The sequence below is a fragment of the Dendrobium catenatum genome, unplaced genomic scaffold (genome assembly GCF_001605985.2).
Source record: "Dendrobium catenatum unplaced genomic scaffold, ASM160598v2 fragScaff_scaffold_525, whole genome shotgun sequence".
NCBI classification, from domain to species: domain Eukaryota; kingdom Viridiplantae; phylum Streptophyta; class Magnoliopsida; order Asparagales; family Orchidaceae; genus Dendrobium; species Dendrobium catenatum.
Window position 1 is genome coordinate 299,126 of NW_021318987.1, and position 27,269 is coordinate 326,394.

General features: G+C 37.5%; 1 protein-coding gene and 1 long non-coding RNA gene across 3 annotated transcripts in view; one reads left to right on the forward strand and one right to left on the reverse strand.

Moving 5' to 3' along the window:
- The window catches only part of LOC110093492 (protein arginine N-methyltransferase 7), a 120,027-nt gene that overhangs the window by 53,105 nt on the left and 39,653 nt on the right, over window positions 1–27,269 (forward strand). The window lies entirely within an intron of this gene.
- LOC110093493 lies at window positions 11,795–17,091 on the reverse strand. Its single transcript, XR_003700643.1, has 2 exons — window positions 15,496–17,091; window positions 11,795–12,059 (listed from the first exon to the last, which is right to left on the reverse strand). It is a non-coding gene; the product is annotated as an uncharacterized LOC110093493 (long non-coding RNA).

The following is a 27,269-nucleotide window of genomic DNA, read 5'->3' on the forward strand; positions in this document are numbered from 1 at the left end:
GAAAAATTTTTTTTTTTTTTTTTTTTTTTGCCAAAAGCCTCCTACCTGTTTCAGAATTTTGCCGAAGGCCCTTTTCGTCCTGCATCACAAATGCCCCTAAATTCCTCATTTGCATTTATACCATAAAAAAATGTTGATAGTATATCTTCTTTTATACCAATTTATTTGAATATTTTTTCTTTTACTTTCTTAAGGATTAAATCCCAGTTTCTTGAGCAAAAACAATGATTAGAAGCAAAAAATAGTTACAGAAACCTCTTTACTGAAAAGCAAGAAATAATGTTATTGATATGGCAAAAACTGGTCAATTACATATCTGCAATGATATTCAAATCTGACAGAAATTTTAAAAGGATTTATCTTCAAAATCTTCACTACAAGTTGTCTATTTTAGTATGATGTACATTCTAATGAAATTTGATATAAAATATCAACAATTTTCTAATAGATTCCCCATATGTTCATGACACAGTAAATTAACCAACGCTTGTTTCCATTTCTCCACAACATTTTATAAAAATAAGGAACTTTATACCATCCTCTAAACTACTCAGATGAGTTAATCAAATTATTGTCCCATAACAAAATAACTTTCAAAAACGCCTTACCCATCTAAAAAAGGGATACCAAGTGCCAATCCAAGATCTTTAGCTTCTTTAATCATACAAGAGAACTCAGAGCCCATGTTTCTACGGAGTGAGGTCATGGCTTGTGAAGTTTTTTCATCATTGGAAATATGCTGCAGGTCATTATCCAAATTTTAAACATTAAGATAATCCATACCATACAAGCTGGGAAGTTGAAGATATAGACACGGACCTCAGTAACTGAGCCCAGACGACGTCTATAAGTGGATAACTTAATAGAAGGTATAGCTCCATCTGTAAAAAAACAAAAAGAAAAACTGTCGAATCCTACAAAAAATATAAGCTCCCCTGAATAATATCTAATTAATTACACTCAATATTTAAGCATTCTCGGTATTAGTAAAAAATATGTATAAACTTCGGCTATTCAAAGGGTTTTTTGAATATGCTTATTGGACGGGTAAATTTTGAAGTAATTGTTTTGCATGCAATGCAAAAGGCAACTAATCTATTTCGAAAATCACAAAGTTGCAAAGTTTAAATTATAGGAAGAAAGAAACTAGTTTTACAGACATAAATAGAGGAGTTGATATACCACTAGAAAATCCACTGAATCAAGTATGGATCTTAACGTCATTCTCAGATCTCCAAATACCCTAATATTTAAACCAAAAATTTTTGTAAATGATTTTTGGATCATTCAAGCTTTGTTTTCAACAAATTTGTTGTGAAATGGAACATCTCGTCTATCCTATGACACCAAGAACACATTGATCTGTATAAATCGACATAAATCAAACACTCATACGTTTAATTAAAAAGTTATCAAGACCATTTGAGGGACCAAACGACCTCTGATTTTTGTACAGTTACAGTCAAAGTGACTATCTCAACGAGATAAATTTTACAAGCCCAATATCGCTAAGACGAACCCAATAAGCATCTCCCAAGAATAGTTAGAAATAGACCTGTCAATTTCGGGTTTTGGGTCGGGTTCAGGTCGAACCCGAAACTGACCCGGCACTATTCGGGTTCGAGTCGACCCGACCCGTTTTTTCAAACGGGTCGATTTTCTGGACCTGAACCCGACCCGCGTACACCAGATGCCGGAGGCAGAACTGCCGCGGACGCCGGACGTGGAACTGTCGCGGAACTGACGGACGCATAACTGCCTGCTGCCGGACGCGGAAGCAGAAGTGGAACTGCCGGACGCCGGCTGCCGGGAGCCGGACATGGCGCGGAACTGCCGCAGTCTGCTGACATGGTGTGGACGCGACTCCGACTCGTGATGTCCTCAGACTTCAGTCCTCGGGACGCGATGCGAGGCAGGCAGGCAGCCTCGGGACGCAGCGGCTGGGCAGTTTGGCGCCGAGCAGGCGGGCAGCCGGGAAGCGGGCACTCGGGCAGGCTCACTCCGGGCAGACCAACAGAGTCATTTCGGGTCATTTGTGTGCGTTCCGGATCATTTCGGGTTCTTCTCGGGTTCCCATGTCAACCCGAACCCGACCCGGTTTTTCAAACGGGTCGGTTTTTAGAACCTGAACCCGACCCGATTTGGGTTCGGGTCAACCCAAACCCGAAATTTTCAGGTCAGATTCGGGTCGGGTCCAATATTGACAGGTCTAGTTAGAAACTTATAAAAGCCAAAATGAGCATCTTGATGATAAGAGCCCAAAGATACCAAGTACCAACAACACCTTCATCTTAATCTAAATGAACATAAATTAAGCAGTCATCAATTAGAAACTTTCAGGGACCATTTGAGGGACCGAACAACCACTAACTCTTACAAAATTATAATTGAATTGACCGTCTCAAGTCTCAACAAGACGAATCTAACAAACCCGAGATCGCTCAATTCTAACATCATTAAAATACTAAAATATTTAAATATATCATATGATCAAGAGGGGATGAACATATGAAGTGTTATGATTTCTAGTAAAAAAGATCAAAATGCCTCATACATAAATCTATAAATAAGCCTTCTGTAAATTTGAGGGAAAAAAAAAACCAAACGAAGCCCCAAAAAGGATTTCAAAGAAGTTAGTACGGAACCCCGCCTATTAGCACTTTACACCGACCATAACCATCAACGTCGATGTCATATCCAATAAGGTCAATGCTCGCCACAGCATCAACACTGACGTGCATCACTAACAAGGCCAATTCTTGCCATCGAAAATAAGATCGACAACGGCCACCAATCAAACGAACGCACGCCACCACCATCAAAACTATCATTCGCCATTAGCATCAACGCTAACGTCATCAATGCCAATAACTCCAACACTTCTAGTTGCTATCAAGGCCGACCAACCTCCACAAAGGCTAATGCTTGCCATCAACGCCATGGTCGATGCCCGCTGTTGATCAAAGTTGATGTTCATCATCATCACTGAAGTTGACGTCAGTCATCAACACCAACGTTGACGCCCACTGTCACCAACAACTTAGAGGCTCCTTGTAGCCACCAAGGAGCGCCTTCTCTTCCAATACTATTACCTAGCAATGGCAAGGGCTAAGGGCGATTTTTGCCTTCCTAATCATTGATATTCCCTCCCCTCAAAAGAATGAGGGAGCATATCAATGATCATCAATGCATGACAACTCTAATGCAGTAATGCCTCAAAGCTCCCCTTACACACCCCCCTCCCTCTCTCTCTTTCTCTCAATAAAATTATCTTTCATAATTCATATTTACTATATTATATTAATGCATTCTCTAATCTCAAAGAATGTGCATTATATGTAGAATTTGACTGATACTAGTGAAATCAGTTCAATTGGGTCAGTCAGGCCTCTAGATTTTTCACTTTTTGTGTTTATACATTAAAATTATATGTCTCCTATGAGCTGCCCTCAACTTAAATATTTGTGCAATGAGCGGAATTTTGTGCAAGCATGTCTTCCCTCCCTCCCTCCAAAAAAAAAAAAAATGTTCGCATCTTACAGAAAACAACATTCTTCAAGAAAGCGCAGAGGAGAAGAGAAAAATACTCTATTTGAAAAAACGAAATAAAAAACGGAGTCACCTGTGACAAAAATGAGGCTACAATTCAAGGCGATGAGAGCTCTGAGCCTGTGAAACAGAGTTTTCAGATAAACCTTCTCCTTCACACATGCCGACCTGCTCGCGTTCTGGAACTGAATCAGCCAGCAAGAGAGATCAACACACAACCTCTTATTCCTACACACACCAAGAAAAAATGGTATAAACAAAGAGAAAGGCAAGCAATGGTATATGAACGGCAACAAATAAAAAGAGAAACGGAAGCTCACTGGAGATGGTGTAGGGGTAGGGTTTTCTTGCAGCATTCCAATATATCCCACAGATTCTTCACCCCCATAATCCAAAGAACAAGAAAGTAGGTCTCTTTCACATTTCTTGCAGAGTTAGGGCACCTCTAGAGGGAAATCACTTGAATTTGGGATTTAAACGGGAAAATCCTCCGTATGTTTTAAAAAACGTTTAATGAGTTTAACAGCAAATTATTATAAATTAGAAAAGGTATTTATATACTAATTTTTTTAATTATTCTTTAATATTTTTTATTAGCGCAAAATCAGCTACAGATTATATTTAATTAATGATTTGATCTGATTTTTAGTGATTCTTTAATTTAAAGATATAAATTAATGAGTTGTAATACGATTTTGATAAAAAGATTAATAAAAATTTTTAATTATTAATTTAATAACTAATTGAAGCATTTATTAATATCTGAATTTTAATATAAAATTGGTAAAATAATGTTTATTAATATTAATTTAAACTATTCAATAATCGGAATAAAAATCATTTCTTCCTGCAATTAAAGAAGATGATATTATGTAGAAAATAATTAATTGATTCTTATTGTAGAGATTATAGAATTAAAATGCCCACAAGAACACAGCCAAAACCCAACAATAGGATCAGATATTGATAGGAGAGTAGATATAGTGCAATGATTGATGGTGATAGTTGTAGATAGTGTGTAACATCTCTCGATATTGTGTACAGTTGCCCCCCCCTAAAAAATTTAAAATATTATTTTTTACATGGGTTTTAGGTAATTTGTCCCCCTCCAGTTTTTTTTTACTCTTTATTATAAGAATCTTTAGGCAATTGCCCCCCTGAAAAAATTTAAATACTATGATCTTTAGACGATTGCCGCCTAGCAGAATTATACACATTGTGTATAGGGGTTATTTCAAGGAATTTTAGGCAATTGTCCCCCTAAAAGTTTAAAAATACTATGGTATATAGGCAATTGTCCACAGCATAATTAAATACATTGTGTAGATATGTTATTGTTAGGGAACAACGAATCAAATACAAAGAGAAATAGTAAAGAGAATCTTAAAACATCCTTACAACTAAAATTTGTTCCGGGGGCGCTACCCTGAAAAATCCCCGCATGAGCGCTGCCCCTTGACCCCGCGACTTGACACAACATAATCTAACACATTGTGTAGAGGTGTTACTTGATTTTTTTAAAGAATAATTGTCATTATATAAGATGTTTATGATATTTTTAAAATGTATTATGTATTCAAATATAAATAATCATTAGTCACTAAAATTATATATATGGAAAAAAAATCTCTACATTTTTATTTATAAGATGTTTATGCTACTTTTTGAAAAATTGTTCGGCTCAAGATATGTTGCATTATGTCCATCTATATTTTTAAAAAATGAATTTTGGGATTTCTCATATTAAAATTATAATTTCATTATGAAAAACTGAGATAACTTTATACCTACAAAATTCTCACTACATAACTTTCTATATGTTATAGATAAAACTATTATGAACATTTAGATTTTTTTTTTGAAAATTTTTCATTTGGCAAATTAAAAAATGTGGGGTTTCTAGCAAATTAGAAAATAACTATGGTCTCCAAAATTAAGATTATAGTATAATGAAAGTTTCAAAATAGTGTTCTGAACAATCCCCTATAATCTGATAATATTCTAAAATTATTCTCATTAGATGGTATTGTTGCCTATCGTTAAAATGTTCTATGAAATTTTAAAACGGATATATTTACATTTCTTTTACTACAATGGTATGATGATTATTTGCTTGAATTATGAGATTCTGATGAGTTCTGGTGGGGTGGAAGACTAGAAGTTATGTTCTAGAAGTTCTATTTTGGTTCTTAAATGCAATGCACAAGGAATCTGATGTGGCCGATCATGCGACGTGTGCTAATTCCCAACGGCCCATCATTACCTACGGCATCCACTCCCTCCTGCAGCTTTAGTGATCCTGCTTTTATGACACTTTCTGTTTTAAAGGCCAATTAGTGGCCAGCTCAGCTTTCTAGTTGCTTTTGTTTTCCTTTAATTAGGTGCACAGTAAACCTGGGAAAGGTAGAAATGAATACAGAAATTACAGTTGCTTCTTCCTGCTAACATTGTGTTTCTTTTCTTCCCCTGTTATTCTCTCTTCCCCCTGCTTCTCCTTTCTTTTGTTTTGCAGGTTCAACCGGTTTTCACACCATTTGGTATCAGAGCGAGGCCTGATGGCAGAGGGAAGCAAGTGCCCCGCGACGGAGGAAGATCGAAGCGTGGAGGCGTTGTGGACAGCTCAAGCTAGCATGGCTCGCCAGATGGAAGCTCTCACCACGGAGTTCTTCCGGCACCACGGAGTTCTTCCGGTTCTCGGCAGAAATGAGAACCGAGATTCGATCCCTGAGGACGAATCGACCATTCACGACAGGTGGACCAGCTGCGCCGGCAACCACACCGGTGCTGCGTCCTCATCCGCGTCGGCGGCGTCACAATGCAGTTCCGATAATCTCAGACTCAGAAGACGAGGTGGAAGTTCAGTAGCAGATTGAGGCGTCTGATTCTACAGAGGAGGAAAGACCGACTTACTATGAGCCTGCCCGCCGCTATCCAACACAGCACCGGGAGCCAGGAGAGTTCCGTATCAAACTGGATATCCCGTTCTTTGATGGTCGCCTACACATCGAAGACTACCTGGATTGGGAGCGAGCTGTCGAAGCTTTCTTCGACTACATGGAGCTAGCGCCAGAAAAACAAGTTAAGTATGTTAACGTTGCCTTTCGTCTCAAGGGCGGGGCGGGAGCTTGGTGGATGCAACTGCTGCAGTCCAGGCGGCGAGAAGGGAAAGGAAATGTAACCAGCTGGTACCGGATGAAACGACTGTTGAGAGGGCATTTCTTGCCGACGGACTTCGAGCAAATGCTCTATGTACAATACCAACACTGCTCACTAGGCACTCGATCCGTTAGCGAGTACACAGAGGAATTCTACCGCTTGAGCGCCCGGAATAACTTGAACGAATCAGAAACTCAACTCGTGGCACGTTACATCGGGGGCCTGAAGGAAGTTATTCAAGACAAACTTGAGCTAAATTCCGTTTGGACACTCTCTCAAGCAGTCAATTATGCCCTCAAAGCTGAAATTCAACTGAACCGCCATCCACGGGGTAACACTGCTCGTCGCTTTGTGGTAGAACCGAGCGGGGAATCCGGTAAAACGAATGCCACTAGCGGGAATAAGCCCGCACCCCCACCCAGCGGGGGCTGGGATCTTAGGTGCGGAGCCTAAGAATTCATTCGCCGGCCGTCTGAAGACCCCTGTTAAAGATGCCAACCCCTATGCCAAACCAGTGACATTCAAATGCTACCGTTTCTTTCAACCAGGACACAAATCCAACGATTGCCCGAATCGACAAAAAGTATAGCTACTGGAAGGCGAGCCGGATGATGATCACTAGGGTGCGGACTTGGTGAATGAATAGGACTTTGAAGACCTACAAGCAGATGAAGGTGAGGCTCTAGCCTGCGTCCTTGAGAAACTCCTCATAGCGCCTCGACAAGATGGCAACTCCCAGCGACACTCTATATTCCGCACCCGCTGCACCATCAACGGCAGCGTCTGTGATTTATTAATTGATAGCGGCTGCACCGAAAACATCATCTCCCGATCCGTTGTGCATAAGCTCCATCTCAAGACGACGCGCAACCCACACCCCTATAAGATTAGCTGGGTGAAAAAGGGGGTGGAGATAGATGTAACCGAAATGTGCAGGGTGACCTTCTCAATCGGCAAGAGCTATGTTTGTAAAGTTCTGTGTGACGTCCTGGATATGGACATTTGCCACTTAATCCTCGGGCATCCGTGGCAATTCGATACGGGAGCTGTCTACGACGGATGCGCCAATACATACAGTTTCGAGTGGAAAGCAACGAAAGATTCGTTTGCTTCCACGACTCGCTGGCGAGGCAGAGAAGGAGTTACCAGGAAAATCCACAATGTTCGTGGTCTCCAGCAGCAACCTCATTATGTCTTGGAAGGAAGATTTAGTAATGCTAGCACTGGTAGCTTCAAACAACACTCCAGTCAATGCGGAAGCAGAAGTCCCAGTTGTCGTTCGTGACATTCTTTACCGTTACAGGGAAGTCTGGCCAGCGGAACTGCCTAATGAATTACCACCATTATGAGGTCTACAACACCAAATAGATTTCCAGCCGGGGGCCAATCTACCAAATCTTCCACATTATAAAATGAGCCCTCGGGAACACGCCGTCCTACAAGAAATTGTTGAGGAATTGCTTCAAAAGCAGCTGATTCAACCCAGCCTTAGCCCTTGTGCTGTGCCGGCATTTCTTGTACCGAAGAAGGATCGTAGTTGGCGTATGTGTGTTGATAGTAGAGCTATTAACAAGATAATCGTAAAATACCGCTTTCCGGTGCCCCTCCTTGAAGACATGCTGGATAAGCTCGCTGGTGCCATTATCTTTTCAAAAATGGACCTCCGAAGTGGGTACCATCAGATACGCATACGGCCCGGGGATGAGTGGAAGACAGACTTCAAGACGAGGGATGGGCCTTTCGAATGGCGCGTAATGTCGTTTGGGCTCTGCAATGCCCCGGCGACCTTCATGCGACTCATGAACGAAGTTCTTAAATCGATTATAGGGAAGTAATGTGTTGTCTATTTTGACGACATTCTCATCTATAGAAACTCGCTCGAAGATCACCGCACTCATCTCTCTAATATTCTTGCTATTTTGAAAGAGCACAAGCTCTATATTAACTTTCCTAAGTGTGAGTTTGCCACAGGAACAGTGCATTTTCTTAGCTTTATCATCTCCAAGCAAGGGGTGCGTATGGACCCTCAAAAGGTCCAGGCTATCACAGAAGAGCCAATCCCACGATCAGTGACAGAAGTTCGAAGTTTCATCGGATTGGCCAACTTCTACCGCCGGCTCATCAAGGGATTTAGCATTATCATTGCACCGATCACCAACTGCCTCAAAGAGAAGTCTTTCCACTGGACTTCAGAGCAAGACCGCAGCTTCAACACGTTGAAGGCAGCATTAACGACTGCGCCAGTGCTCGCCGTCCCTGATTTCTCCAAACCTTTTCATGTGATTAACGTCCTATTTTTAATTCCAATTAAATTAAAAATAGAAACTTTCCTAAAATAGTTGAGTGATTTTAGGAGAGATTTTGAAATTCAAAATTCAAAGACTAAATTTTAAAATTATTTCTGAATCAGCTTACACCAAATTGGGAAACTATATGAAGGGATTTGGGCTGGATTGTGGCCGGCGGTTAGATCCTGTAGCCGGCGGCTGGATCAGTTGGGGAGCTAGGTCATGGGATGATGTGGGGAGTAGGGGTTCAGGTAAAGGTGTGGGAAGGGGAATTGGGACAGATTTTGGGAGGTAGAAGGCAAAGCTCGCGAGGGTGAAGCTTAATGGCTAGGATGGGCGGGAGAAACAAAGTAGGGAACAAGATAACGAACCACGAACCCGGCCGTCTCCAAGGTTGGTGGGTACTGCGCAAATATCCCTCTCCTAGGGATCTCTCTAATGTTCTCTCCAAGAACTCCCAAAAGCTCTCGCTCTAAACATAAGAGTAGAAGAAAATTTCTTAATAATCATTCATTATTCTTGAAAATAAAACAAAGGGGCTTTAAATAGCCTCATACAAAAGACTCTAACTGACATGACACAATTGCCCTTAGGCTTACACATGACCACTCCCATATAAAAGGGTACAAAGGGAAAATAAATAAACATACATAAGCAAATAATAAAATGCATGAAAATAAAATACATCGATTCAAAAATATAACGAATCGATTGTGGCCGTAGATCGGCGGCCACGTCGTTGGTAAACTTTTCATGATGATCTGATATTCTGATGTCCCCATCACATGAACTTGTCATTATAGCTGCCACCTTAGCTTATGGAATGTTTCTATTGAGTTGACAAAATATGGTTTTCCTTGTTGGTAGGAAATAAATTTTTTTGAAGGTGGCGTGATGTTTGGAATTGTTATTGAAGAAGGTATCTTGGTTTGTATAATATTGCAATAGACCAATGCTCTACCTAACTTCTGTTTGGAATCTGTTTAAAAATATTTAGTCATCGTTTCTTCTGAACAAAGTTAAGAATAGATAGTTAAATTTTTTATTCAAGTGCATTTTAATTTCTATCATTTAATGCACGTGCAATAAATCTAGGCAAGCAAGTAATTTCTTGTCATTTTGCTATGTGATTTTACTTTTTGTTAAGCAGTCTATTTGATTTTTTATTTTAAGCATGATGGATATTAGATATAAAAAAATAAAAATAAAAACGTGTGATTACTATTATGACTATAATGATGATTATAATCATAATAATAAAAATCTTAATTTGCATTATTCATATATTCAGCGAGAGATAATATATATCTTAAAAATGAACCAATAATTATGGGTGATCAACTGTTATTTTGTGAGTGAATTATAATAAAGTTGCTCTCCTTTTTATCCTTTTAATTTAGTATATAAATATCATGCTTAATGTTATATTTATAATGAATTTTGATATTTTCTTCTAAATTTGAATGTATTATTTTTATGATATTAGTTCTACAGAAAAAAAAATATATTTTAGTATTGAATTATAAAATTATATTAATATAGTTTCTATATGTTAATTTTAAGACAAACATATAACTTTTCAGTAGTAGAATTAATAATTAGAATTGTTTAAAGGGATAAAATTAAAACTTTATCTTTTAAACAAAAATATAATTAAAATTTTCATGAGATAAATTTTAATTTTTAAAATTTTATTTACGTGCATTTAATGTCACTATCTATCAATTCCGCAAGCACAAATTTCACTATGCTAATATTATCATTTTCTGACTAAATGTAAATGTTATAAATTGTAATGTTAATGTTTTTTTATAGTTTCATAAAAAGCTAACAAAAAAGTCCACTATTTTATGAATAAAAAGTTTTGCTCCTTAAAATCATAATAAGTTTTATTTTTCTATTAAATTGGATACTGAAAATATTAAAAAAAAAGTTCAACTTGAACATTTTCCCATTTTGCATGATTAAGCAATAACAAACTTAAAAATTACATAATACTCATGAATCATTTTCTTTTTGCATGATTTATCCATAGATTTCTAAAAAACACGTAATATAGGCATCACCTAAAATTATCTCAATTTATAATTTTACATGGTGCACTTATTTTTTTTCCCTTCTTCTACCTTCTGTTTATGAAAGGAAAAAGAAAATTCAAAATGTCTATTAAATAAAAACACATTAAAACTTACATTAAACGGCGAACTCCAGTGGCGAAGTGAAGGGCAACGGGTTCGGGATTACGGGTTCGGCCGGTTGTTTTAAACAAGACAAAATTGCTCGTTTGATGGGCAATCTTAGTCTTCTAAATAAATCGCTCGTTTAAACGGGCGATTTTGTCTTAACTCTTCGTTGCTTGTTAAACATGCGATTGTGCCTATTTTTAATTTTTTTTTTAAAATAATAGTTAATGTCCTAATTACATTTCTAATCATACTTAGTCATAGAAATTGCCCTTTTTCCTTCTTTTTTTCAGGTTAGGGGAAAGAAAAAGAGCTAGTTAAATAGTTGAACATTTGTTATCTAATCTGTCTGAATCTATATAGGCATTCTGACTAATTTAATTTATTAATTTTTTTTTAAATTTGTAGTCATATATTGTAGTATAAATTTAGCATATATATTTTAACGAAATAAAAGAAAATTTAGTTATGAATTGTTTTATTACCTTAAGAAAGATGACAATCATGTAAACTCTTCAAAGTCATATCAAGTACATAAAAAAGTAGAATAATTTATCATAAAAATTAATTTAGATATACAATAATATATGAATAAAAATTTATATGTACAAATTTATATATACAAATTTATAACTCAATATCTTTTAGTTGATAATTCAACCGCTCAACCAACAGATCAAGATGAGCTACATAAAAATAATTCATATATTACATACATTTTAAAACAGCGCATTTGATTTGATTTCAAATTACAAGGTCATGAAGCACTTCCAAGTGTCAGTCTGACACCTTCTTTAAATGAAATAGGATTGATCCCAAGCGCCTGAATCAGCCTGCTGATGTCCATAGATATATCTGCTGGGGACACAACTCCACGATTGATCTGAAGAACATACTGTAAGTTTTGAGAAGTTCTGAAGATACAGAATAAGCATGAAAACAGTTTATTTTGATGGAAGAAAATGGCAGTGTTCACTAACATCCACACATCAATATTTAAAATTAGGACGACAAACTTTATTTAGGCTTGGTTTGAGAAAACTTTCTTGCTACTTTATAGTACAAATGATTTTAGTTCAAAAATAAAAAATGGTATTAAAAAGTTTACAGCAATAACAGTGCAGGTTTCACAAATTATGTAGGAAAATCTGAGAGAAAAACACTCGAAATTCAATAAGAGATGGAAAGAAACAACCCGATGCAATGAATCTTCGATTCGAGGGGAAGATTTCACTCTCCAAATCTATAGTCGATGCTTAGTGCCCAAAACCAAACTTCAGATCTCAAATTTAGATTACAAAATTCAAGATAACCCTAACCCTAACAAGAAGAAAGTAAATAAAGCAAAAGGACAATTACTAATTCTCTAAACAACTCTTAATTTCAAATTTTCCCTCGAACCCTTCACTAATTAGTCCAATCACACCAGCCACCCCCCCCTCTCTCTCGCTTTCCCTAGTTCCGCTCCACCCTTGGGCCATCTTTTGTATACCAAACCCATCCTGGATGAACCGGTTCAGCCAGCCCTCTTTGGACCGGCCTAACAAGCTGCTTTAGAAAGAAGGAAGAACATTGTCCCAAACGAAGCCTTAATCAAATATTCAAAGTTGTCCAAATAATTCACGGAAGTTGAACCATGCAAAATAATAAAATGAAACTCAATTTGTTAAAATTATTTATTTACTCAATGTTTATGATAGTACAAACTTGTAAATCTCCATCAAATTAGCTCGTCTTAAGATAAATCTGACTATGACAAATTGAGAATTTGGTATTCATAGGAGATAAATTGTGGGTTTCTTGCAAAATAACAAGAGTCGTCATATTCATAAATTGATATGTCACACACTAACACCAATGCAATAGATATCAAAAGAATTTATCATCAACATTAAAATTGAGTTCACCATGTATAATAGCTTCATGAAAAAAGCTATATATTAGTATCATATAGAGGGCTATATGTAGATTCACAAAGAAAATGGAAAGAATAATTCAAGAAATTGACAGTTCAAATTAAATACTTTGAAAATTGGATTAATGCCAGAATTTTCTAAAATTTTCAGTTTGAGGCGCATTTAGTTTCAATGCATTGCAAGTTAATAAATGATAATGCCTTTCTCACATATAATTTCACTTATAATTGTATAATTAATAATCAAATTTCTATGAATACTCTCATGTAAGTAGAACAAATCATGCAAATGAAATGGAGCAAGTAATATAAATGCTAAGAGACAAACGTGAGCAAGTAATTCTCGGAGGATAAAATTTAGTTTCTACCGACTGCTAGAAGAGAAATCATGCAATAATAATATGTATAACAACCTCTTTAAGTAAAATTAATTCAAATTGCTTAAAAATTAGTTATGATCAATTATGAATCTTTAGGATTAAAATTTTCATAAAATTGTATATTAATAAAAATTCCACAAGGATTTAAGAAAAAATTTGATGGTGACAAAATGTGTAGGTTAAGAAAGACTATATGGACTAAAACAATCACCTAAAGCTTGATTTGGTTTGGAAGATTCTCAAAAGTCATTATTCTTAATGGTTATCGACAGATTCAAGGGGACCATATATTATTCTTCAAGCACTTAGACTCAAGGTAAGTCACAATATTATTAGTTTATGTGAATGAGATCATATTGATTGGAAATGATGAAAAGGAGAAAGTGATTACTGAGAAAATATCTTATCAAAGAATTTGATATTAAAGAACTTGTGGATTAAAATATTTCCTTGGAATTGAAGTGACCCACTCCACCAGAGGAATTTCTATTTCACAACATAAATACATCAATGATCTTTCTAAAGAAGCAGATAAACTAGCTTTAAAATGACACCAACACTAACAAAACCATATATCAAATTAGGGAAGCTAAAGAGGATCCAGATGTAGATAGGGGAGATTACCTAAGACTTATGGGTAAATTGATCTACCTTTCCCACACCATACCATATATAATATTTATTGTAAACATGGTTAGCCAATTCATGCACAATTCAAAACAAACTCATATGTAAGTTGTGGACAGAATACTACACTACCTTAAGGAGAATCTAGAGAAAGTGATTCTCTTTAGAGGAAACTGTGGAATAACCCCAAAAATATATATTGATGCAGATTACGCAGGATCACCAGTAGTTAGGCGATCTACCTCAAGATATTGCTTATTCCGTGGGGGAATCTTAGTTACATAATAAGAAAGAAATAGAATGTGGTGACAAGATCTAGTGAAGAAGCATAATACATAGTCATGGCCTTCAGAATATGTTAGCTATGATGGATCAAGATGATTCTAGAAGACCTATGGATCAAGTGGGAATGACCCATGAAGCTACAATGTGACAACAAATTAACAATCAGTATAGCTCACAATCCAGCTCAGCGTGATAGGACCAAGCATATAGAATTGGATAAACTTTTTTATAAAGGAAAAATTAGACAATGGTCATCAAAAGATTAGCTTGCAGATATTCTTACCAAGAGACTTGATAACTCTGCCTTTTTGGGACTAATTACCAAGGTAGGAATGGCCAATCTGTATTCCCCAGCTTGAGGGGGAGTGTTAAATCTCAGTCGTCCTTTAACATATTGATCCCATGACTAGGATGGGGATCCATGGAAGGCTTACCTAGATCATGAGATCTCTTTCCTAGATCACATAGATCTCTTTCCATAGTTAGGTAGCTAATTTAGGAAGGATTATATTAGAGAAATAATGGAGGATTATGTAATTTATTTATTTATTTATTATATATTATGTATAGAACTATAAATAGAGATATATTTGTGCAATAAAGTTAAGTCTTTTCTTCTCCAAATCTCTTCATTCAATATTTGTTAATGGTGAGGTTTGGTACATAAAATCAGGTTACCAAATCCATATCTCATTGCGACAACATTTCCCGACAAGACCTAACAGTTTCATGCGTTAGATTAGGTTACATTTGAGTTTCATCGACTCAACTTCATAATGAAATGTTTAACCCATCTAATACAATAATCATTACTTTGATCAAATTTTACACAAAAAACATGAAGGGAATAATACCCCAAGTCTGCATACATCATTGACATTGAGACAGGTTGACTCTTCAAAAGGAAGCTTCATGCACTAAATAGGTATAGTAATGTTTTCCTCATTCAAAATTTTAATATCCAGACAACATATAAAACATAAGAAAAATCACATGTACGTGGTACATGATTTTTTTGACATATATGTCGACCTCGTGTTGAATTTTTAAGCGGCAAACATTAATCAAATATGAGGAGTCCCACATGTGTTTGAGAGAGATTTAATACTTACAGATGCTGCAGATACCAATTTGATCAATGAGAGATTATAGCCTCGATAGTCAGCAACCGCCACAGCCATTTGTGCCCTGGACAATCTATCAGGTCCGCCAACATTCAGAATTAATTTTATTTGATTTCCATCTGATAGAAGAATATGAATCACACATAATGAAAGCCGGAAAACATAAAATAATCACAAAAAACAGTTAGTTTTATTCTAAAGAACCTGTACTGACGCTACAGGTTATTCAACTTGCCAGTCATTAAACATAGTTTATAAGCTCATGAATAGTTTTGAACATTAATCCATGAGAACCTATAGATACTAAGCATTCATTTTTTAGAAAAAACGATTATCGAACATACCCTACTACAGTAACCAATTTCCCATTCGACGCAGGGATATGCCAACCATAAAAACAGCAATGCACCACATGCAAAAGACAGAATGACTACTTTACATGTAAAGAAATGTTTAATTGATGTGAAACAACAAGCGGTGAAACATGAATTGCACTTGAGAGATTAGTGAAAGTTTTAACTTTGCAACATTAACAATAAAATTTAGCTTACTCAATTAGGATTCAAGAAAAATTCGTGATAGATTAAGCGGTAGGCATTGACTACACTTGAGAGTTACAAAAGTCTTGCAAAAATATAACCAAAAGATAACTAAATAATGCAAATAACTTTCACTAAAGCCACACGCTTAAAATTTAAATCATTCACCTTGAAGTCCTTCCCTCGTTTTGAAAGTGGTGGCTAGCGGAGGAGGATCGTAAGTAGACTTAGTGAGGCCACTAGTAGACAGGTGATCCCGAGAGGACTCGTCGCCGGGGAAGAAGCCGGATTTGGAGGAGTGGGTCGGCGGCCGCCAATGATCCCCTCGGAGTCTGGACGTTGTTTGTCGATGACGTGTATGAGAGTCGGGAGGATCCGGTCCAAGTAGGCTCCAACGGTGTCGTCGTCGGAATCAAATCCCGCGTCAAACAATGGCGATTGTATGACGTCAAGATTGTCATGGGCGTCGAACACAAGCCCCCATTCAAACTCCGGATCCGCCATACATCTCTTTTGCTTGTAGATGAGAGGGCAAGGGGAGAGAACCCAAGAGAAGAGGGCTCGGGTGGGGGGAAAACAGAGGGGGTTGGGTTAGGCTATGGTGGAGAGAAAACAAATCTGAATTTTATTTCAGATTCTAAATATGAGCTGCAATTTTAATTTCAATTTCAGATTTGAATTTTGAAATTAGAGCAAGAGAGGGAGGGGAATTAAGAGGGGCATTTAAGTGGTGATTAAATGGGGATTAGAGAGAGAAAGGAGGGAGCAATCGGATTAATTGCCTGGCTTCTCATGAGGCATTCACGGAATTAGTAAATCTGATACTTGATTATCAGGTTTACTATTACAAGAAGATTCCCTAAATAGCTTGCTGCTAATCCCGTTGGAAAACTTCTGTGAATTAAACAGGCCAAATTTCCTACTATGAGGAGATGTAGAATAGGAAAGAAATTAAGCCTTGGCATGGAATTTCAAATTCTGAAAACAGAGAGCGGGTTGGGGCTGCTGGCTGGCCGGCGGGAATCTGGCTGGTGGCTGGCCGGATGCTGGCCGGATGCTGGCCGGCGGCTGGCCGACGGCGGCTGCGTTGGCCGGCGGCTGTTGGCTGACGGGTTGGGCTGGATGATGGCTGCTGGCCGGCGGGTTGGGGCTGCAAGCCGGCGGCCTGGGCAGTCCAGGAAGAAGCCAACTGTTAGCAAGGGAGGGGAGATTGTGGGGAGAATTTTAGGGATCCAAAGATTGAAATTCCAACTTCCCACAAGAGGCTCCAATCCAAATCCCCACAACGACGATGAGACCAAGAGAAATGAAAGAGAATAGTAGAACAAGAAAGAACCTAGAACTCACAAAGAGATCTAGCTTCTCCTACGAACTCACTAAGAGATTGAGGAGGTTTGCACTCACAAAGAGAACAAGAAATGTAATTTTTCATTCATTCAAAAACTACTATTATATAAGAAAAGGGCCATATATATAGGTCTCAAAATGACAAAGAAAACAAAAGATTAAAATGCCCCATGGGCTATAATAGCAACCAAATACCCATAAGGGCAAAAGCGGAAAAAAATTGAAAATAAAATAAACTACTACATAAAATGACTCAAAATAAAACTCATGATCGCGGTCGTTGATCTCCGGCGTCTCCTGATGGTACATGTGTCGAAATCGCTGACGATGTCCTCATCATTCTCCCCAGGTGGAAGAAAACTCGACCCCGTCGAGTAAGCATCTATAGAGCTCTTGTACCACTCTAGTAAGTCGGGGTCCACTCGCTGTAGCTCGTCACGATCAACCCATGTGTTATTCGTTTCTGGTTTCCCTGCTCATTGAACTAGATGCCTTTGTTGACCATCATCTCTAGTGAAAATTTGAGTTCATCACTAAGTATTGTCTCAATCTTCTCTGTATTGGATAAATTAGGCAATTTTGGGGGTGGCGTTAGGCTGGGGATCTCACCAGGTGGGTTCACACAAGGCTCACTATTTTGTGGAATAGGAGGGTTACACTCTGGACCTTCGAATGTTACAAGATCTTTGATGTTAACATAGGATTAATGTTAAAACCTTCAGGAAGGTCTGACACATAAGCATTACTATTTATTTTTTTGCTGTTATTTGAACGGTCTAATGCTTCTAGCATATAACTTTATAACGGTCCCTTGTGGGAACCACTCCGGACGAATCCGAACCAATACAAAAATCTCTAATATCATATTCTTTGAACCATCTCTTGAGATCGGCAGTAAGTTTATAACTCGCATTGCTTTGGTTATTCTTTTTATTAATATCCTTACGTAGTTCTTGAAGATGAGATGCCAAAGTGGATGCAAGAGACTCGGAGTGTAGGATGAATGACAAGAATCGTGAGCTCACACACAGGTTACAACATAGACAATTTGGAGGACCATAGACTATAAAGCACACATACACAACATACTAACTTACACGAATACATAGTTAGAAAAGGTGGACGAGCCACGAAAAGAGGGGGTCTAAAGTGTTCGGTTTAAGGGAACTGGTGTAGGGGGAGCAATGAAGACATTCTTAACTACCAGGGCACTTCTATAGGAAGTTTCAGTTAAGGTCGCAGGTAGTCTCCTAGGGTCAACGGTATCATCTAGTAAATTCATCACCCTAGGAGAGAGATGGTTCTTGACAGGGAAGGACAAGCACATAGCGGGCAAAACAAATGAATCATGAACGAGATAAGAAGATGGGTCCTGACTCACAGTTATGATGGGATAACCCAAAGAGTCACCATCAGGTATGAGACTCAAAAAATTGGGTATGGTATCCCTAACAGAAGTGGGCACAACAGTTAAAGTTGTGTCAGGAAAGTATGAGCTAAGACTCTCTCTAACATTAAAGTCGGCACGAGGAGTGGTGAGATAAGCCCAATCACGAAAGTCACACTCTTTAAAATGTAAATCTAGATGAGCGACTCCTAAAATAAACTCCAATAAAATAAGATGAGACCCATTATTCAAGTTAGGCTCAGAAACTTTCAGAATCAAATCACTGTCTTTCGAACTCATCTTTCTATCATCAATAGAATCAGATTTGGGTATAACCTTAAGAATGACAGACTCGGTTTTAGTTAAATTGGGACTCAAATCAAGTAGTAAATTCAATTTAACCACTTCCTACTCGAGATTATTACCATCAAGATTATCTAAAGTCTACTCAGTAGGGGTTACAACTAAGTCAGGATCCTCCAAATTTAAATTCAATGTGTTCGAAGTTAGATTGGCTTCTTTCAAGATCACATTACTATCATCCAGGCATACTTTATCCAAAGAGTTATCCTCGAGGAGACTAGGATCGGGGTGGGCTAAGGTGTCGATGTTTAAAGGTTCTAGTTTTCCTAGCTCAGGATTTAAGTCATGCTGGTAGTCTGATTCAATCACTTATGTTCCATCCTCAAAGAATTCTTCGTTATTAGGGATATCACTAGCATCCACGAAATGGATGCACTCAGTCACAAGTTCAGGGAACCTTTTCTTCTTAATGTATTCCTTTATTATAATCATACTTGCAGGGTCAAGAAATGGGGAGTCTAAAGGTTGAATGGGATGGCTAGAAGTGGGTCCAAGTGGGGAGTCATAAGAGATTTGTCCAACAGAAGACCCAGTAGAGGGTCGGCTATCTAGGTTAACTGAAGACCTAAAGGGTGGGGCAGCAACCCGGATGTTACTAATGGGTGGGTGGTCTTGACCACAGTAAGGTCCACGGGTTGTCCCAACAAAAGAGGTAGGGTGATGCTCTAGATGACGGTCACTATTAAAGGGTTGGTATTTCAAATTAAGTTCTCGTCTCATGTCTTTCCAAGTAAGGTACTCATCGCGAGACTCTTTATGACTTCTAATTTTATCCAATATTGAAGAGCTCGACCTTTAAGGTGAGACTTAGCGATGCTAACCTGGTGGGACTCAGGGACATGACATGATTTAAAATAGTTCTCTAGTTGTCTAACCCATTCCCTAAAGTAGTGAGGGTCCGAAGAACCATCAAAGGTGGGTAAACGGTTAGGTGACTCTAAGTGAGGTCGTTGAGGATTAGACTCAGGTCTAGGTTGATAAGAAGAGTGGGGCACATAATTTGAGTGGGGATAGTCAACAGGTTTCTCCGTCATAATTCTAGTCATAGTTCCCACTAGGTTAACAAGGTCATCTAAACTCTTTTGGAGTCTTATCGGGTCCATGGGTAAGTGTCAAGTGAAACCTAATGAAGATTGGGTGCAAGGTACCACTCTCTTCAAAGAGAAAACATCATCTCGACTTGCTATAAGGTGCAGGAAAAATACTGGACAGCAAGCTTCAAGAAGGGTTTAGGTCACTAGGTGTTTAAGGAGGATGCTAAGGCTTGGGTAGCACCCTAAACCAAGGTTATACTCACTTAAGTTAAATGCTACCAAACACTGCAGAATTTTGTGTAGACAGCAAACTACAACAGTTGGGAGAACAGGACAGCAAACTAAAGTGATGGACGACGTTATCTAAGCAATTTGGGTGGACGGTAGAGTGTGGACAGCAAGTGAATGCTTCCTAAATCTAGCCCAAATGGTGTTACTAATTGGCGCAGGAATTAAGTGGACAACAATTTCAGCAAAGGGTTAAGTAACCTAACTGTTTTGGTAAGGTCTTACGGTGAAGGCAGCACCTAAATAGTGACGAAAAGTTCTCTAAACAATGTCTAACAGTTGATGGAATGGTGCGGAAAACAGCTACAAACAAATGTTGAGTTGCCCTAAGCAATTAGTAACAATGTAAGTCCAATGGCTGCACTCACACTCTAGCTAGGATGACTTAAATGCCAATGTATGGGTGCAGGAAATGCAATTACAGCAGTAAAAACATTGAAAAATTCTAACAATGCAATGATACGCATGCAAGTTTTAAGCTACAATGAAAAGGCTAGACCCTAGGATGTTTTTCTACACATGTCGTGCATGCCTACCATGCTCTGATACCAAGATGATGTGAAACCAAGTGTATGGAACAAGAACTGCTTTGGGATTTTAATATAAGATTGTTAAAACTTTGCTAGTTATAGAATTAATGCTTACCCAGATTAAGTTTTCAGAATTATCAAGTCGAAATTAAGTATGGCATGTGGTTACAACTAGATTAACGGGACAATATCAAATTGACAATATAGAATTAGATAGTAATGCTATGGAGAGAAACAATAATCTACAATTAACAAATAGAACTTTTCACCTTGGGTCTCTCACTCACTCTCTTGTTGGTGGCACTTTTAATGGAGGAAGATTGAGAGCAACCGAGTGATGCCACTAGGAGACAAATGGCGCACAAAGTGTAGTCCGTTGGAGTGGTAGCCGGTGGCGGGTAGTCCATGGGATGACTAGTGAGCATCCAACTTCTTATCCTTCTTCCTTGATCATAAAAAATGAAGCCGTGGTCGATGTCGGGGTCAATGGGGAAGCCGGCGGTAAGGGAGGAGGCCAGGAGATGGCGGGCTGGGGTTCACGGCCTGGCTGTCTGCCATGGAGTTGGGGAGAGGTGGAGGGGGTGGCTGCACGGGTAGGTCCTGGGTCGGCGGCCAAAGGCTTTGGGAGCAGGCTGGCCGGTGGGAGGAGGCAGCCTAGGTGGTCGGCGGCTTGAGCAGCTCAAGGCTAGGCGGTGGCAAATGCAAGGGGAGGAAGAGAGGGAAAATTCCAGGGATTCAAGTGACCACGAAATTACTAACCTCAATTATATTCGCTTTGAATTTCCACAAGATTAGCTAGTACGAAAACTAGAACTCACAAAGAGATCTAGCTTTCTCTGGCGAACTCACGAAGAGATCTTGGAGGGAGGAACTCACAAAGAGAACAAGTAGTAAATTTTATTTCATCCAAAAACTACTATTACATAAGAAAGGGCCATATATATAGGCCTCAAAATGACAAAGAAAACAAAAGACTAAAATGCCCCTTGGGCTACAATAGCAACCAAATACCCATAAGGGCAAAAGCGGAAAAAACTGAAAATAAAATAAACTGCTACATAAAATGACTCAAAATAAAACTCATGATCGTGGCCGTCGATCTCCGGCGTCTCTTGATGGTACATGTGTCGAAATCGCTGACGATGTCCTCATCAAGTTCTACACTTTCTTTCATACAAAGCTTCATAGGGAGTCATACCTATACTTGCTTAAAAATTGTTGTTATAGGCAAACTTAATTAGTGGTATATTTGTCTCCCACTTACCACCAAAATCAAGTACACATAATATGAGTAAATCTTCTAGAGTCTGAATTGTTCTTTCTGATTGTCCATCAGTTTGAGGGTGAAAAGCTGTACTGAAAGTGAGTCTGGTATCCATTGCTTCCTGAACCTTCCACAGTTTGGAAGTAAATCTTCCATCTTGATCTGATACTATAGATTTTGGTACCCCATGTAATCTGACAATTTCACTAACATACAGACTTGCCAATTTCTCAATTGGATCAGATTGTTTGATAGGTAAGAAGTGTGCAGACTTAGTTAACCTATTAATTATCACCCTAAAGCATCACATCCTCTTCTATACCTGGGTAAACCAACCACAAAATACATAGCAACGTCTTCATATTTCCATTCAGCTATAGGTAAGGGCTGCAATAATCCTCATGATTTTTGATGTTCTACCTCGACCATTTGGCAAGAAGTACATTTAGCCACTACTTCTGCCACACTCTTCTTCATTCCTGGCCACTAAAACACTTCCTTTAAATCCTGATACATTTTGTTACTGCCTGGATGAATGGTGTAATTTGTATAATGAGCTTCCAGAAGAATTTCTTTCCTTAATTCTCCAACATATGAAATACATAATTTGCCCCTATAGCATAGCAATCCTTCACCATCAAGCTCAAATTCTTCAATGTGTCCCGTACTAATCATATCCAGTATTTTCTTAAAATCTGTATCATAGGAAAAACTTCTCGTACTCTGTCCTTTAATGTTGATTGGATAATCATTTAATTCAACAACACAATTTCTATATCATTGGGTTGAACCAATAAAACTTTTAACTTCTCCAAATCTTTTATCAGTTTTTGCTGCTGTGTAATCATCTAGTTTGCACTGCTAGAATTCTTCCTGCTCAAGGCATCTGCAAACATATTTGTTTTATTCGGATGATATTGAATGTCCAACTCATAATCCTTAATGAGTTCTAGCCATTTCCTCTGACTTAAATTCAATTCTTTCTGTGTGAAAATATACTTCAAACTCTGATGATCAGTAATAACTTCACACCTTAACCCATACAAGTAATATCTCCAGATCTTTAAGACAAAAATCACTGTAACTAACTTTAGATCATGGGTTGGATAATTACTTTTATGATTTTTCAATTGTCTAGAAGTATAGGCAATGACTCTTCCATTATACATAAGTACACAACCCAACCCTTTATGCGAGGCATCACTATAGAGCTGAAATCCATCTAACCTTAAATGAATTGTCAGCACTGGAGCAATTTTCAAATACTGTTTTAATCTTTGAAAGGCATCTTCACATTGAGCTGTCCATTCAAACTTCATTACTTTTTGAGTCATTCTGGATAGTGGCATAACAATTCGTGAAAACCACTCAATAAATCTTCTGTAATATTCAATTAAACCCAAAAAGCTTCTGACATATTGTCACGACCCAGCCCTGTTAGCTCGCAAGTGCGAGGCGAGAACGAAAGTCAGACAGTCGGAAATAATAAAAAAACTTCACAATACATAATAATCATATCTCCAAACATGAACCAAACATAATAAAAGAGCCACTAATGAGTCTAAAAAAAAAAAACTTTTCATTTCTTCTATTCAAAACACCAATGTAAGAATTCAACATTAAGTTTACAAAAAGCAAAAGGGTGTCCAAAAATTATTTTCTTACAAATCATCTCTAAAACTTATATACAAAACATCAAAATAACAAAACAAAACCTGCCGCTCGTCATCTCCCTACGACGGTACGTGAGGGCAGGTTTATCCGCCATCTATCCTTTATTAACTCCTCCTGAAAGGTGTCCCACAACATGGGTGAGTCACAACTCAATAGGTGCAAATGGAATTTAATTAAATTTAGAGTCAAAAGAAGAAAACTATATCATGCTTAGGTATTTTAACAAAGGAATCATCAACATATAGCAACTTTTGTTTTAAGGAGATGCATACCTTTACCTGAACCTTTAAGTGCTTTTTCCTTTCATAACATTTCCATTCTTTTCCTTTTAAAACATTATGCCTCAAATGATAGTCTCAAATGCATATAACATGAATATGAAATGTTCATAATAGCTTAATATGTAAATATAACATCCGTCTCGGAAGTATCACTTGTATTGATCAGGTACATAAAATTGGTCATTCATTTACCATTGGTTCATAAGAACCATCCTTTACCATGGCTAATAAGAGCCTCCTTTACCATTGCTCAAAGGAACATCCTTTACCATGTGATACTTCCGCGTCAACATGCACATACACTTAATACTTTCATATTCATAAGAGATGCTTTATGTAAACTATTAATAAACTAATCAAGTGTATGTTTTCATAGGGATGTGTATGCTTGCTATGCTCATGTGTTCATTTGCATGTAAGAAGAAAAACATGTGTAGTACAAGTAAAAAAAAGAGCATGACAATCATTCATGAGTTGTACATTTGCATAAAGTGTAACTTTTGCATTTGCTTCAAGTGTCCATGAACTTACAAGGGAACATGAGTCATAAGATTGTCGTAATGAGCATAAAAGAAATTATCATTTCTATGTAATTGCATGAAAGTAAAGTTTTCTAAATTTAGAAGAATATCCATTCCACCTACCTCAACCCGTGCACCTCTTTCGTTTGTCCGGACAAGTCCTTTCCTTCCACACGGTTAAAATCTAGAAGAGACACAAAAATGTATAAGTAACTAGTCCCTACACAATTTTCTAAATCCTTAATCTAAGGTAATAAAAGGGTTCTTCCTAATGTCATGTTTATGTTTCAATTCAAACCCTCCCCACCAATTCATGATATCTCTCATTTACATTCTCAATTCTTAGGTTTTAAGCATGCATCACCTCTCCCTACACTCAAAACATAAATAAAATATAATCAATTTTCGGAATATATTAAATAAAAAATTAGAAAATTTTATATTTCAAGTAAAAACCATAAATTAGTCTTTAAAATCCTCCCAAAAACCAATAAAAATCATAGGGATAAAAAATTTCTTAATTAGGGAAAAATCCTAAATTTCAAAACTCAAAACTTTCATCATTCTTACAATATTTTTCCATTAGAAGCTTTCTTAGGTTAATAGGAAATTCTTTTGTGAAGGCATTTCCAAAGAAAACAATTTTTGAGTGAAACCCTAACTTCCAAAAATTCATATTTTTCACAAAAACATCTCACATTATGGTTTAAAAACTTTCTTTAACCCTTCCTTAAACTTTTCTCAAAGAAATTTCAAGTTTTCTCAAAACCCTAGTTTCCTTCCCTTAGAGAAAACTCAAGGGAAAGGAAGAAAAACTCTTCCAAAACACATACCTTAACCTTCCCTTGGATTTCCCTACGTTTTCCTCCACGATCGGCCGCCGGAAACCCGCCGCTCGAAGCTCCCGTTGCCGCTCCTACCCGCGCCCTCTCCCTCTTCTCCGCTTGGTTCGGTCGCAAGAAGCAAATGGGGACCGAAATATTTCGGTCCCCTAATAAGGGTGGGATTCTCATAATGCAAGCACAATGACCTCAAAGCCCTCACTTAAACATCCTCTCTATTCAAAAATCACTAAAGGCAAAATTGTCATTTAGAACTTTCCGGAAATTTTAACTCTCAAAATACTCAAAATCCGATATGGGTTCTATAGATCAAAACGATAAGAATTTTGTGCTCTATTTTATAAAATTATTCCCGTCGAAATCCGACAACCTCGATTTTTTCACTTAAAACTCGTCGCGACGCTTTGAAAAGCGTGCGAGGTCTAAAATGGCATTTTACGGGTTTTACACATATGTTATTGTTGTTAGTCGAGGCCAATCTGCTATTGCTTACACCTTATGCTGATTCATAGAAATCATTCAATTACTAATCACATGCCCCAGAAAGTTCACTCTTTAGCCAAAATTCACACTTTGATGACTTAACATGCAATTCATTTCCTCTTAATGCCTGTAACACAACCCTTAAGTTATTTGCATGCATCTTTTCATCTGGAGAGTCTACCAGAATATCATCTATGAACACAATCACGAATAAGTCTAAAAATGACTTAAAGATTTTATTCATGAAGTCTATAAACACAACAGGGGTATTTGTAAGACCAAAAGGCATCACCATAAATTTATAATGCCCATATCTGGTACTGAAAACTATCTTTGCTATATCTTCTTCTCGAATCCTGAGCTGATGATACCCTAACCTCAATTCAATTTTTGAAAACACTGAAGCACTTCCAACTGATCAAACAGATCATCTATCCTTGGAAGAAGATATTTATTATTCACAATCAGCTTGTTCAATTCTCTGTAATCTATACAAAGCCTTAAGCTTCCATTCTTCTTCTTCACGAACAATAAGGAGCACCCCATGGGAAATACTAGGCCCGATGAATCCCTTATCCAGCAACTCTTGCAATTGATCTTTCAACTCCTTCAGTTCTTTTATTGCCATTTTGTAAGGGGCTTTAGCAACAGGTTCAGCTCCTGTCACAATTTTAATAGAGAAATCTATTTCCCTACTTGGAGATAAGCCAAGTAAATCATTTGCAAACATTTATGGATATTCTTGAACAACTGAATATCTTTCAGCTCTCTTTCTACCTTTTTATCCTCTTTAACATTGGCCAAGAAGCCTTCATATCATTTCTTTAACATAAGATAAGCTTTTAAGGATGAAACCATAATAGCAGTTATTCCTCTATCTCCCTGAAATTTAAATTCCTTTACTCCTGGCATTGGAAATCAAGCCTCCTTATTAAAATCTATCTTTACGAAATGACAAGATAACCAATCCATGCCTAAGATTGTATCAAATTCAGACAATGACAAAATAGTCAAATATGTTTCTAAGTTCTTATCACCTATGCTCAAATTCACATGACATCTCCTATTGGTTTCCATTTAACATTAAAACTGACAACAGTTTCAACATGATTGTAGGAAACAAACTCGCATATCTAACAAACTTCTTTAAAATAAAGGAGTGCGACTCTCTAATATCAAACAATACTCTAGCAGGTTTGCTACACATTA